The sequence below is a fragment of the Lactuca serriola genome, chromosome 4 (assembly GCF_051521515.1).
Source record: "Lactuca serriola cultivar US96UC23 chromosome 4, Lser_US96UC23_V15, whole genome shotgun sequence".
Lineage (NCBI taxonomy): Eukaryota > Viridiplantae > Streptophyta > Magnoliopsida > Asterales > Asteraceae > Lactuca > Lactuca serriola.
Window position 1 is genome coordinate 182324198 of NC_136411.1, and position 13106 is coordinate 182337303.

General features: G+C 37.9%; 1 non-coding gene across 1 annotated transcript; it reads right to left on the reverse strand.

Moving 5' to 3' along the window:
- Window positions 1–229: 229 nt before the first annotated feature.
- LOC145103602 (small nucleolar RNA R71) lies at window positions 230–336 on the reverse strand. The gene has a single exon (XR_013706685.1). It is a non-coding gene; the product is annotated as a small nucleolar RNA R71 (small nucleolar RNA).
- Between the last annotated feature and the right edge of the window lie 12770 nt (window positions 337–13106).

Genomic DNA, 13106 nt, shown 5'->3' on the forward strand with positions numbered 1-13106 from the left:
CCATAAAACTAATGATCCATACAATCACCTCTATGAGTTCCTTGCAATTGCTAACGCGAATACTCCGCGGGGAACTAACAGAGATTCCTTTAGACTTCACTTATTTTCGTTCACTTTAAATGAAAAAGCTAAGTATTGGTTCACTTCTCTTGCCCCCCATAGTATTACTACTTGGGAGCAATTAAAAACAAAATTTTTGCAAGAGTTTTACCCTTCTAGTAAAACAACAGAAATAAGAAAAGAGATACAAGATTTTGCACAAAAGCCCAATGAAGAATTTCATGATGTATTTGAACGCCTCAAGGAATTGTTGCGTTCATGTCCCTATCATGAATTTTCTCGTTGGCAACTTGTACGTTTCTTTTATGATCGAGTCGACACTGCCAATATAACTTTGATTAATGCTTCGTCTGGCGGCACTATCATGATACAAGATAGTGAAGACGTTTGGTGATTCTTGGAGCAGTCGAGTCATGGTTCAAAAACCAATTACTCAGTTAAGAAACGGGACACCCAAGTTTCATCTGTTGCTTCAGTTGGACTAGACAAAAACTGGAAAAATAAAGTCAAATCTGATATTAATTTTTTAAATAAAAAAATTGACTTACTACTCTCTAGTCTAGGCAAAGAGAAAGGTGTGTTTTTTTCGTAGGGACAGAAGATGTGTGTAAGCTGTGGAGATTCAGGACACATTGCAGATGAGTGCATGAGAATTCATGAGGTAATCAATCAAGTGCACGACTATGGTCAATTCCAAAATAGTCCACGATCATTCAATCGGAAGTACAACAATAATGGGAATTTCAACAACAGCTTTCAAGGGAATTACCAAAACCAAAGTAAGCCAAAACAGTTCCAGTAGTCCAAATTCAACCATGGTGGAACATCAAAGAAGGAGGAAACTAACAACAACAAGTTGGAAAAAATCATGGAGTTCATAACTCAAAAATACCAAAAAGCTGACACTAACTCCAAGTCTATAGCTGCTATCGAGAAGCAGATTGCTCAACTTGCGGAGCAAATTAGGAAAATAGAAGATGGCAAGTTTCCAAGCACCACAACAGTCAACCCATCTCACACCCAAATACCCATAAAATATCATAAAGTGAACGAGGTAATCACCTTGCGTAGTGGGAAAAGGTTGACAACAAGGTAAGTGCTCCTAACTCAAATAATGACAGTGACACTGAAGCCGTCTTTGATGAAAAAGAAGAGTTTGAGAAAGGTTTCAAATCTGAAAAACAAAAATCAGCTAAGGTTAAATATGACTCTAAAGTTAGGGAGCATGGTGTGGAGGTTAATACTACACCATACCCTTCAGCTTTAGAGAAACCGACATCCTTCACTTTTGGGAAGCAGGGGCTGAAAATGGAAGACGTGTGGGATCTATTTAGTCAAGTTAAAATAAATTTCCCATTAGTCAAACTTATTAAGGAGGTGCCTTCATATGCAAAATTTTTGAAGGATTTATGCGTTCAAAAACACAAACTCCAAGCACACCTCCCTAAAAAGATTGATTTAACCGAGCATGCGTGTTCCACAATATTAAATAAACTTCCACCCACGCTAAAGGATCCTGGAGCACCTTTAATTTATGTTACCCTAGGTAAAATTAATATCAAAAAGGTGCTCCTTGATCTTGGTGCTAGTGTTAATATAATCCAGGGAAATCTTTTTGATCAACTTGACTTAGGCACTTTGGAACATACTGATATTATTTACGATTGGCCAATAAGTCAACAAAAATTCCTTGGGGTATATTTGTGACATCCCCAATTTCACGGCCAGAAAAGACCGATTTGTTTATGCTTTAATTGAAAATCAAAGTATATTTTTAAATGAATATATTGCGGAATTTGTTCCCAGAAAAACATGATAAATATATTATCAAAACATTTCCGAAGAAGTGTATTTTATTCATATTAAGACTTTGGGATGTCATCATCAACATTGAAACATAAGCATAAACAGACCTTACATTTATTTACACTAGTGACCTACATCTCCATTAATCTCTCAGTGTAAAGTAGCTTCGTATCGACACCTGTGATACAAATAAGCTTGAGTGGGTCAGGTTGGGAAACCTGGTGAGTACATAGGGTTTTCAACCCACAACAATATAATTATTATGTTTAATCATCAAACAATTAACCCAATTACCCATCCTCACTATCTTCTTTATTCCTAAGTACCTTTCCCAAGGATTTATCCTAACGGTCATCTCCTACATCGTATTTACCTCTCATCTCCTTACATAACATTTCCTTATGTGTTTGTTCCTAAGGATCATTGCCTACATCGCATAGGTAGTATTGATTCAGGGATTACTCCCTCAATACGTGCCCAACAAGGGTTAGGGTATCATCGCATGAATACGTAGTTACAACATTGCCTGAACTCGTAATTCATAGTAAGGGGTTAGAGTATCATCGCATGAATACGCAGTTACTATTGTATAAGGTGTCTAAGTCCATAACTTATTTGGTATATACTTGACCCGACCCGACATGGTCCATTTGAGTTGCACTTCACCCAAACTATTTATGGATAATTTTATGAGAATTGTATATTTACGATTTATTAATATATTATAAGTTATAATATATTAATATAAAGTCATGTTATTTAATTAGTTTTAATCTTGAATTAATTATGAATTAATTTAGTGATTAAAAGGAAGACTAATTAAATCATAGGCTATTATATTTATATGGTGTGGGCTAATACTCATTTTTTAATGGGATAAGCTTATATGGAAGTCCATGGATGATCCATGGAGCTTTTAACCCATGGATCCTTGGAAAGGAAAAGACATGGGTTATTAGGGTTTCACCCTAACCATGCACACTATATAAACAAGCTTATGTTGCATGAAATAGCACCCTAGAGAGTGTGTGTGTGTAAGGTGTGGCCGATTTCTAAGTGTCACACCCCAAAACCAAGAACGGCGGAAACGTTCTGGGGCGGAGGACGTCATGTAAGGTAATCATAACACAGTAATTGTAAATAGGCAAACAACATCATCCATTGCATTAAATATATAATTTTAATACATGCGTGTTCTGTACAGTTTTAGACACCAAAAATATAACGTAAATCAAAATAATAAATTGATGAGTCTTGAGTATGCTCCATTATCTCAAAAGCTGGCATCGGTACCTGTCTACTGATGACCTGAGAATACAAGTTATTTTGAAAGAGTTTATCAGCATTAAGCTGGTGAGTTCATAAGTATTTTAGTGTCAATGTTCGTTGTCAAAAACGTTTGAACCTGTCTCAATGTATAAGTTTGTAAAAGTTTGATTCTCTCAGAAAATCCTATATTTTCTACTAGTATAAAAGTAACCTTCTACCAAGTCTAAACTGTTTAGTAAACTCGTCTGTTGTAAAAGTGTGTATTTACCCAAGTATAACTATCATTTGTTAAAATATAGTTTGTACATTAATGCTTAAGTGAGATTATCACCAAAATATGTAATGGGTAAATCCTTGTAGTACTGTAGCTTTGTATAATAAGAACTACTGTTGTACTAATTACTACTACCTTAAACCGGATTTATATTAAGGTATAATGTGATAATTGCACCATACTATCGACTGATAACAACGACATAAAGAACGGTCGTAATAACGGAATGACGTTTGGCACCCGCAGACCTGCAGGTCCGGCTGTAGCTAGCAGCAAGGTGTAGGATAGTCAATCCAGTATAGATCTATACGCAAACTCAACGCTCTCCCTCCAAGAGAATTCTGGCTACAACTCGGGCCATGACATTTAAGGCATGCTCCGATACAGTGGATCACATTTGTTATCGTATTCTTGCATATGTGATGAAATATTTCTTGTTCTAGTATAGTTGTATATGTTCTCGTAGTATAGTTGTATATATTCTCTTCCTAGTATAGACTCATGAATGAACTGACTCATTGATCTAGCAGTTGTAATAGTGTGGTTCTGTGTTACCCCGATGGTAACTTGTTAACAGTGTGTCTAGTACGTATGGTTGTGGAAGTACTTTTATGTCTATATATGTATATTTGATATATAATTAATATGAAAACGACCTTCGGATGGTCACCAAAAATCCTATCAGACCACATCCTAATCGAGGAAAAGGAAACAAGGTGGATAGCCTTCCTAAGTCTTTTAAACATTACTTATATAACTACACATATACGGGCATGCAATTTTATAATATAAAAGCAGAAATAAGTATTTATAAGGCATTTGAAACATAAGTATTATTTTTAAAGAAAGATTGACTTGATGTCAATCTATAAAACCATTTGAAGGTGTAGATTTGATTAAAACAGTTTAAGTATAAGGAACATTTGTTTAAATCACAGTTGCAGTGTAAATTCGAAAAGTAAATGGGTTTGGAAAATATTTAGAAGTAAAACAGTTTGATAGATAGCTTGAATAGTGGTAAAATCACTGGTTTCCCTAGTTATTAATCACATGTGATTAATGCAATCACATGTGATTGAAACGATAACTATAAGTATTTAACTTGTACCCCCCCCCCCTTGAAAGCATATAAAAGCATTTAGAACATTTAAAAAGGTTGATTAAGGGGTATGAAACTCACTTGATTGATTGAAGAAAGCGAGATGGAAAACCGGGCAGAGTTTCGTCTCGGAAAACGGATTTTTCTCGGGATTCTCGGGAATCTCGGGAGTAAAATCGACCCTCGGGACTTGAGCAAAAAGACCAGAGCTTCGGGTTATAATGGGCACAGAAAACGAGGCAAGGTTGTGAGAGAGAGAAGAGAAATGAGCAACATTTTTGGAAAGCCTCGCATCCTATTTATAGGAAGGCTGAACCGCCTCCGAACGCGGGGCGTACGCTCGTACGCAGCGCGTACGCGTACGTCATGCATGACCGAAGCCTCGACTGCCTCGGTTCGGATGGGACGGGTTGCTGGGTACGCGGGTCGGATGGGACGGCGGGTCGGACGGGACAGCGGGTCGGACGGGTCGGAGCTTCGGACGGGTCGGACGGTTTAGATTTCTTCGGATAGTGCAACGTGGACGACCCGAGACCCTCGATCTCAGTACGCGGGGCGTACGAAGGTACGCAGGGCGTACTTCGGTCCAATCCGATGACTCCCCCTTCGGATATTACCAGGAATTTATAATTAAATTTATATTTATTATAAATAAACTTCAAAATTTTATAACTTCCTCATCCGAAGTCAGATTTGGACGTTCTTTTTATGTACGCAAACCTTGATATGATTCCTACTACTTTATTTAATCCGAATAAGATTTTAGGAAGGTTACATTTTGACCTAAATTTGGTCGGTTTTACATTACATTGACTCGAAATATCGGGTTGTCACACTAAGAGTGTGTATACTCTCTCATAAAGTTTTCCAAGTTTGTGGTGATTTGTGATTTCCATTTGAGGCATTCATATTATTGGTGCTTGGCTCTCAAACTACAAGGAATCAACACTCATCAAAAGGTATGTAATTCATCTAGTTCTTTTATGTTTAAAAGTTCCCCATGCCATGCTAGATAAGTTATAAACCTTGGAATTTTTTTTTGCATGTATTTAGACAAACATAGATCCAAGGTTTATTAGGGTGTCATGTACACTTAGGAAGTGTTAGAATGCTCAAAAACCAACACTGGTATCAGAGCCTAGGCTTGTTTGTTTGATACTTGATGCAAAATAGTGGAAAAAAGTCGATTATTTGCTGTCTGCCTGCTGAACTCGCCGAGTCCATGGGGGGACTCGCCGAGTTTATGTGTAAACTCATCCTACTCACCGAGTAGGTCCGTGCACTCGACGAGTAGGAGCCTCAGAATGCAGATTTTCGACTTTTGCTGCTGGAAATGGACTAGAAACATTACCCTAAACTGTTTTGGTACTTGAAAACTTGTTTTAGTTGGTGTAATGGTTGTTCTAATCCATTTACAATAGCTTATATCAAAATTTCATGCTTTGTATGTGTTCATATAATCCTTGAAACTTTGATGATCATGTTCATGTTCTTATCAATTTTGAAGATGATACGAATTATTTGCTGAATTGTTTAGGATTAATTCTTGATCATTTATGTGTTTTAATGGAGACCATAATTTGTCCTCAAGTTATGGATATCCAAAGGTCACTTCTTTTAAACACACATTTAAACACATAAGTTACATAAAAATGAAGAGTCTTCATTTTTTATGAACCTTTAACTCATAAGTTATGAAATGAAAAGTTTTGGATAGTTACAAAGCTTGCCCTCAAGTTTTGGAATTTTTAAAGTTTCACACACTTTAATAAACTTTACTTCCAACCCTTAGTGTTTTAATAGTTAAAATTCAACACTTATACTATTTATAACATTAATGGTTAATTATTATTATATATATGTATAAGAATAAGTCGTTTTGCCGTTAGTAGGCCTCATTCACGAAGTCGGTCTATAAGGGGAGGTATAAGGTTGCTGCCTATAAAATGGCAGCTTAATGGGTGTCCACGCTCACCTACCACTTCCTTGATCGGTGGAGGGTTGTTAGCCGAACGGGTAGGACAATGAGTTTGAATCCTCATTAAAAGTATAATGATTACTATAAAGTATCTAAACATTTTAATTCCCAATCTTAGTTACTTTAGGAAAAAATGTGAATATGGTGCTAGTCCATGGAATTCACACTTTGTACCTTACCAAGTCATTGGTGGAGCGTGTGTGGTTAACCGACACACTGACTTGGACTAGTAAGGATCACGAAGGGTGACTTAATGTTTGTCATAGATCAATGGAGCATGTGTGGTTAACCGGCACATTGATTAGGTGATAATATTAAGGGTACCAAGTGAATTAGTATGGTTATTCACACCTTGTTTGGTGATCCTGGACATCCCAGTCATAAAACTTGAAGGGCACAATCAAGATTGAAACATGCCATTGAAAAGTTCAATGAATCTCAAAAGAATCTAGGAATTTCAAATCCAATTAAAACCTAATAATTCATTTCATTTTTCATGGTGGAAATTGGTGAATCGTCATTCACCTACCTTTCAAATATGTTATTACTTAGATTACGACATCCCTCTTCTAAGTATAATATATTGTGATTAGATCCTAGCCTTAATATTACATTTGGGTGTCTTATTAAGGATTATATATATATATATATATATATATATATATATATATATATATATATATATATAATCTAAACTTGCTTTCTTCTTTCAGATGTCTTCCAACAACAATGCTTCAGGCTCTAACCCAATTGGCTCTTTCTCTCTCATGAATCTTTGTGGGAGAGTCATCTTTGATGGTTCCAACTTCATGGACTGGATTAGGAACATCAAGATGGTTACTCGTTATGAGGACAAATAATACGTCCTCGATAAGGAGCTAAAGGAGCTTGATGAGTCCACTGCTACTCATGAGGAGGTCGCTGAATTCAGGATGCATGAGAGAGATGCTACTAAGGTAGCATGCATCATGATGGCCACGATGACAGCCAAGCTCCAAAAGTCCTATGAGGACTTCTACCCTTTTGAGATGCACCAAGATCTGATGGAAAGGTACCATCAGAGTGCTCGTCAGGAGCGGTATGAAATAATCTCCTCAATGATAACAACCCGAATGAAGGATGGTGAATCCATCACGGGCCACATGAAAAATATGAAAAGGTATGTGGACCGTTTGCTCAAGTTGAATGTGAACTTCCCTGAGGAGTTGGCAATTGACATCATTTTACACTCCTTACCTTCTTGTTATGACCAATTTCATATGACATATCATATGAACAAGGAGGAAGTTACTCTTAGCAAACTTCAAGGACTCTTGAAGACCGCTGAAACCGGTCTTAAGGGTAAGTCGGTTGTTACCTCTACTACCCCTACTCCAACATCTACCCCTGTTTTGGCTATCGGGCAAGGCAAAGGGAAAAAGAGGAAGTCCCCTTCGAAGGATACCAAGGGAAAGTCTCTTGAAGGCTCCTCATCAAGGACCAAGAGCGGTTTTGTCACTCCTTCTGCCATTCCTAAGGATGCTGATAGCTACTATTGCCATGACAAGGGGCACTGGAAGCGAAACTGCCCTAAGTACTCTAAAGGATGGGAAAGTGAAACCCACCCACGCAGGTATTTACACAATATTGTCTAATTACTCACCATATTCTAACTCTTGGGTGCTTGATACAGGATGTGGTATTCACATATGTTCAAATTTGCAGGTCCTAAGAAGAAGTGAGGATGTGGAGCACGGAAAGATAAACTTGATCATAGGGAATAGGAAGGCTTCACCTGTTTCCAAGATTGGAGTTTATACTTTGTTGCTGAATAATGGGTTAAAATTAGAGCTGAATAAATGTGTGTACTCATCTAAAATGGCGAGAAATATTATTTCCTTTCATGGTCTGTACAAACAAGGTTTTACCTTTTCATTTGATAATGAATGTGGTGGTATTAATGCTTTCTTTAATAATGTGTTTTATTTTAAATAATTACCTTGTGATGGTGTGGATGAAACTATGTTGGTTGTAGACAACTTAGGAAATAATGTAATGTATATTGATTCTTCTTATAGCCTAGATAAAGCATCATTGTGGCATTGTCGTCTTGGACATGTAAACAAGTAACACATAGGCCAACTCCAAAAGGATGGAATCTTGGAATCATTCGACATTAAATCGGATGATAGTTGTGAGTCTTGTCTACTTGGAAAGATGACAAAATCTCCCTTCACTGGTACTTGTGAAAGGGGTGAGGCTTTGTTGGACCTAATACATACTGATGTATGTGGACCATTCAAAACCGCCACAAGGATGCTAATCGGTATTATGTGACTTGTATTGATGATTTTAGTAGATATGGTTATGTCTACTTGATCAAACATCAGTCAGAAACCTTTGAAAGGTTTAAAGAATTCCAACAGGAAGTAGAAAATCAATTGGGCAGGAACATTAAGATGCTTCGATCCGATCGAGGTGGTGAGTATCTTAGTACCGAGTTCCTTGACTATCTTAAGGAGTGTGGGATTATCCCACAATTGACTCCTCCGAGGACACCACAACTAAATGGTGTAGCTGAGAGGCGTAATCGAACTTTGTTAGACATGGTTTGCTCTATGATGAGTCGAGCTTTGCTACCAATATCTTTTTGGGGGTATTCCTTAGAGACTGCCGCCCATATCCTTAATCTAGTCCCTACAAAGAAGGTTACCAAAACGCCTCATGAGATGTGGACTGGGAAGGTTCCCAATTTAGACCACATCAAGATTTAGGGTTGCGAGGTTTTCATGAGGCGTGAGACTCATGATAAGCTCGAACCCCGAAGTGAAAGCTGTATTTTTATCGGCTATCCACAGAAATCCTTCGGTTACCTCTTCTACAAACCCAGTGAGAATGTGGTCTTTGTAGCAAGAAGAAGGGTCTTTCGTGAGAGAGAGTTTATGAGCCAAGGAGACTCTGGGAGGCAAATTGATCTTGAAGAAACTCAAGAATCAATTGGTGAAGGAACCTCGGACACTAGCAATCAACCTGAGGAGGAAACTCCTGTTGAGCCAGCTGACGAGTTTGTACCTCCGAGGCGTTCCACACGGGTTAGGAACACACCTGAGTTTTATTATGGTTTTCGTATTACTACGAAAGGTGATACCTTTATCAGCGATAGTACACTGGTAAATTTGGATGAGCCTAGCAGTGTTAAGGAAGCCGTGGCAGGCCTGGAGTCTGCTAAATGGAAGGAGGCTATGGACAGCGTGATACAGTCCATGTATGACTATCAAGTTTGGAACTTGATTGACAATGTACCAGGCCGTAAAACAGTCGGGTGCAAATGGATCTTCAAGAAGAAGACCGACATGGAAGGAAAAGTGAACACTTATAAGGCTCGACTGGTTGCGAAGGGTTTTACTCAGACTCAGGGTATTGATTATGATGAAACCTTCTCACCGGTAGAAAATATTAAGTCTATTAGGGTTATGCTAGCCATTGCTGCATTTCATGATTATGAAATATGGCAAATGGATGTCAAAATCGCTTTTCTTAATGGAATTTTGGTTGAGGATGTGTACATGAATCAGCCAGATGGTTTTGTCAGTGCAGAATACCCTAATAGAGTGTGCAAGCTTGAGAAATCCATTTATGGATTAAAACAAGCATCTCGTAGCTGGAATCTTTGTTTCGATGAGAAGGTCAAAGAGTTTAGCTTCTCGAGAAGTGCAGATGAGTCTTGCGTGTATGTCAGAGTTAGTGGGAGTATAGTTAGCTTCTTGGTACTGTATGTAGATGACATACTACTTATAGGAAATGACATCCCAACGTTGCAGGAGGTTAAGTCCTGGCTTGGGAAGTGCTTTGCTATGAAGGACCTAGGGGAAGCTGCCTATATCCTAGGGATAAGGATATTAAGAGAAAGGAGTAAAGGACTAATTGGGCTTAGTCAGAGTACCTACTTGGATAAGGTCTTGAAAACGTTCAACATGCAGAATTCCAAGAAAGGAGATTTACCGATCGAAAGCAATGCCATGCCAAACTGAGTAAGACTCAGAGTCTGAGTACAGAGGCCAAGATAGTAGAGATGAGTCGATTACCATATGCTTCCACTGTGGACTGGATCATGTATGTTATGACTTGTACCCGCCCTGATGTGGCCTTTGCTTTGAGAATGTTCAGCATATATCAGGGGAACCCTGGCAAGGCTCATTGGACCGCAGTAAAGAACATTCTCAAGTACCTGCGCAGGACTAAGGATTGGATCCTTACCCTTGGTGGGAGTGATAACTTAAGAGTGTTAGGGTATAGTGATGCTAGTTTTCAGACTGATAGGGATAACTTCCGCTCTCAGTCGGGTTTGGTCTTTACCCTAAATGGAGGGGCAATCTCTTGGAAGAGTTCCAAGCAGGAGACGGTGGCTGATTCGACTTGTGAATCAGAGTATATAGCAGCAAGTGAAGCAGCGAAGGAGGCGATATGGCTGAAGAACTTCATCAGAGACCTTGGAGTTGTACCAGCTATTAAGGAGCCTATGGAGATATTCTGTGACAACAATAGTGTGGTTGCCTTAGCCAAGGAACCGAGAGATCATGGCAGATCCCGACACATTGACAGAAAATATTAATTCATAAGAAACAAGATAGAAGGAGGACTCCTCGTGGCAAAGAGGGTATCGTCAGATGAGAACCCTACAGATCCCCTTATGAAGGGACTGACGAGGGTTAAGCATTTGCAGCATGCGAGGCGCATCGGGCTGAGGGACGATATTAGTTTTACAGATTAGATAGCCTTTTCTGAAACTTGTAAAATGAAATTGACGTTTGATGATGAATAAAATTGGTTCTTTATTTATGAGTAAAGTGTTTCTATCATTGTCAATTATTTATTATTGTTTTAGTTTTGCATGTTTTGACTTCCAGAATAATTAATTTATTCAAACCTCCACAATCAGTCATACGTCGAAAGTAGGTATGAATCATGATTGTCATGAATTGGGTTTGTAGATGGCTAAAGGTGTTTAGACATAGCAATGGTTGCTACAACGTTCATGAGTGCTCATAAGTTATGAGTATTGGAATAAGCCCACGCTCACTTGAGATATCAGTTGTTACCTATGAGTTGATTGTGCATTGATTGCACATAAACGCATCAGTAACTTGATGTTATAAAACCTGCTTTTGTGTACAATTCAACAAGTAGTAGAACAAGCATATGAGTCGAAGTTTATCTGTTCCTTCTAGAAATAGAAGCGATATCTGGGCCCCTTGATGATTTTGTGTTGACCCATGTACCAGGCCCGGTCAGAACTAAATTGATGTGTTCAGTTAAGTTCTTTGTCAAACAAATCAAAAATTGAGAAACAACTGCCAGAAAATAAGTAAGACATTGTTCCATGTATTATTCCGGCTGATATCATGAGAACAGAGGACTATATGATCACTTATCTAAAATGGTGCTTCATAGTTCAACAGATTTTTCGAGAGCTATGATTTTCGGTTGGTTCCTGAAGTAATATAGGCAAATACAATTATTAGACTTATCCAAGTGGGAGTATGTTGGATAAGGTGTCTAAGTCCATAACTTATTTGGTATATACTTGACCCGACCCGGCATGGTCCATTTGAGTTGCACTTCACCCAAATTATTTATGGATAAATTTATGGGAATTGTATACTTACGATTTATTAATATATTAAAAATGATAATATATTAATATAAAGTCATGTTATTTAATTAGTTTTAATCTTGAATTAATTATGAATTAATTTAGTGATTAAAAGGAAGACTAATTAAATCATGGGCTATTATATTTATATGGTGTGGGCTAATACTCATTTGTTAATGGGCTAAGCTTATATGGAAGTCCATGGATGATCGATGGAGCTTTTAACCCATGGATCATTGGAAAGGAAAAGACATGGGTTATTAGGGTTTCACCCTAACCATGCACACTATATAAACAAGCTTATGTTGCATGAAATAGCACCCTAGAGTGTGTGTGTGTGTAAGGTGTGGCCGATTTCTAAGAGTGTGTATACTCTCTCATAAAGTTTTCCAAGTTTGTGATGATTTGTGATTTCCATTTGAGGCATTCACATTATTGGTGCTTGGCTCTCAAACTCCAAGGAATCAACACTCATCAAAAGGTATGTAATTCATCTAGTTCTTTTATGTTTAAAAGTTCCCCATGCCATGCTAGATAAGTTATAAACCTTGGAAAACAAATTTTGCATGTATTTAGACAAACATAGATCCAAGGTTTATTAGGGTTGCATGTACACTTAGGAAGTGTTAGAATGCTCAAAAACCAACAGTTACAACATCGCCTGAACTCGTATTCATCACCTACATGTTATAAGCTTGGTGGTGTTTCCACATGACTGTCTAGAATAGTCAGTGGTCGCCATCTGGACTCTGGTAGATGACTACATCACCGGTCAAGGTTATGGTATCTCCTCTCATCTCACATCACCTATTTATCATCACCTATCTATCATCACCTTTTTATCATCATCTATCTCTCATCACCTATTTCTCATCACCTAATTATCATCACCTATCTCTCATCACCTAATTATCATCACACATTATCTAATTCATCTACCCATGTTTTACCCAGCATATTTGTCAATATAAAATACATATACACATTA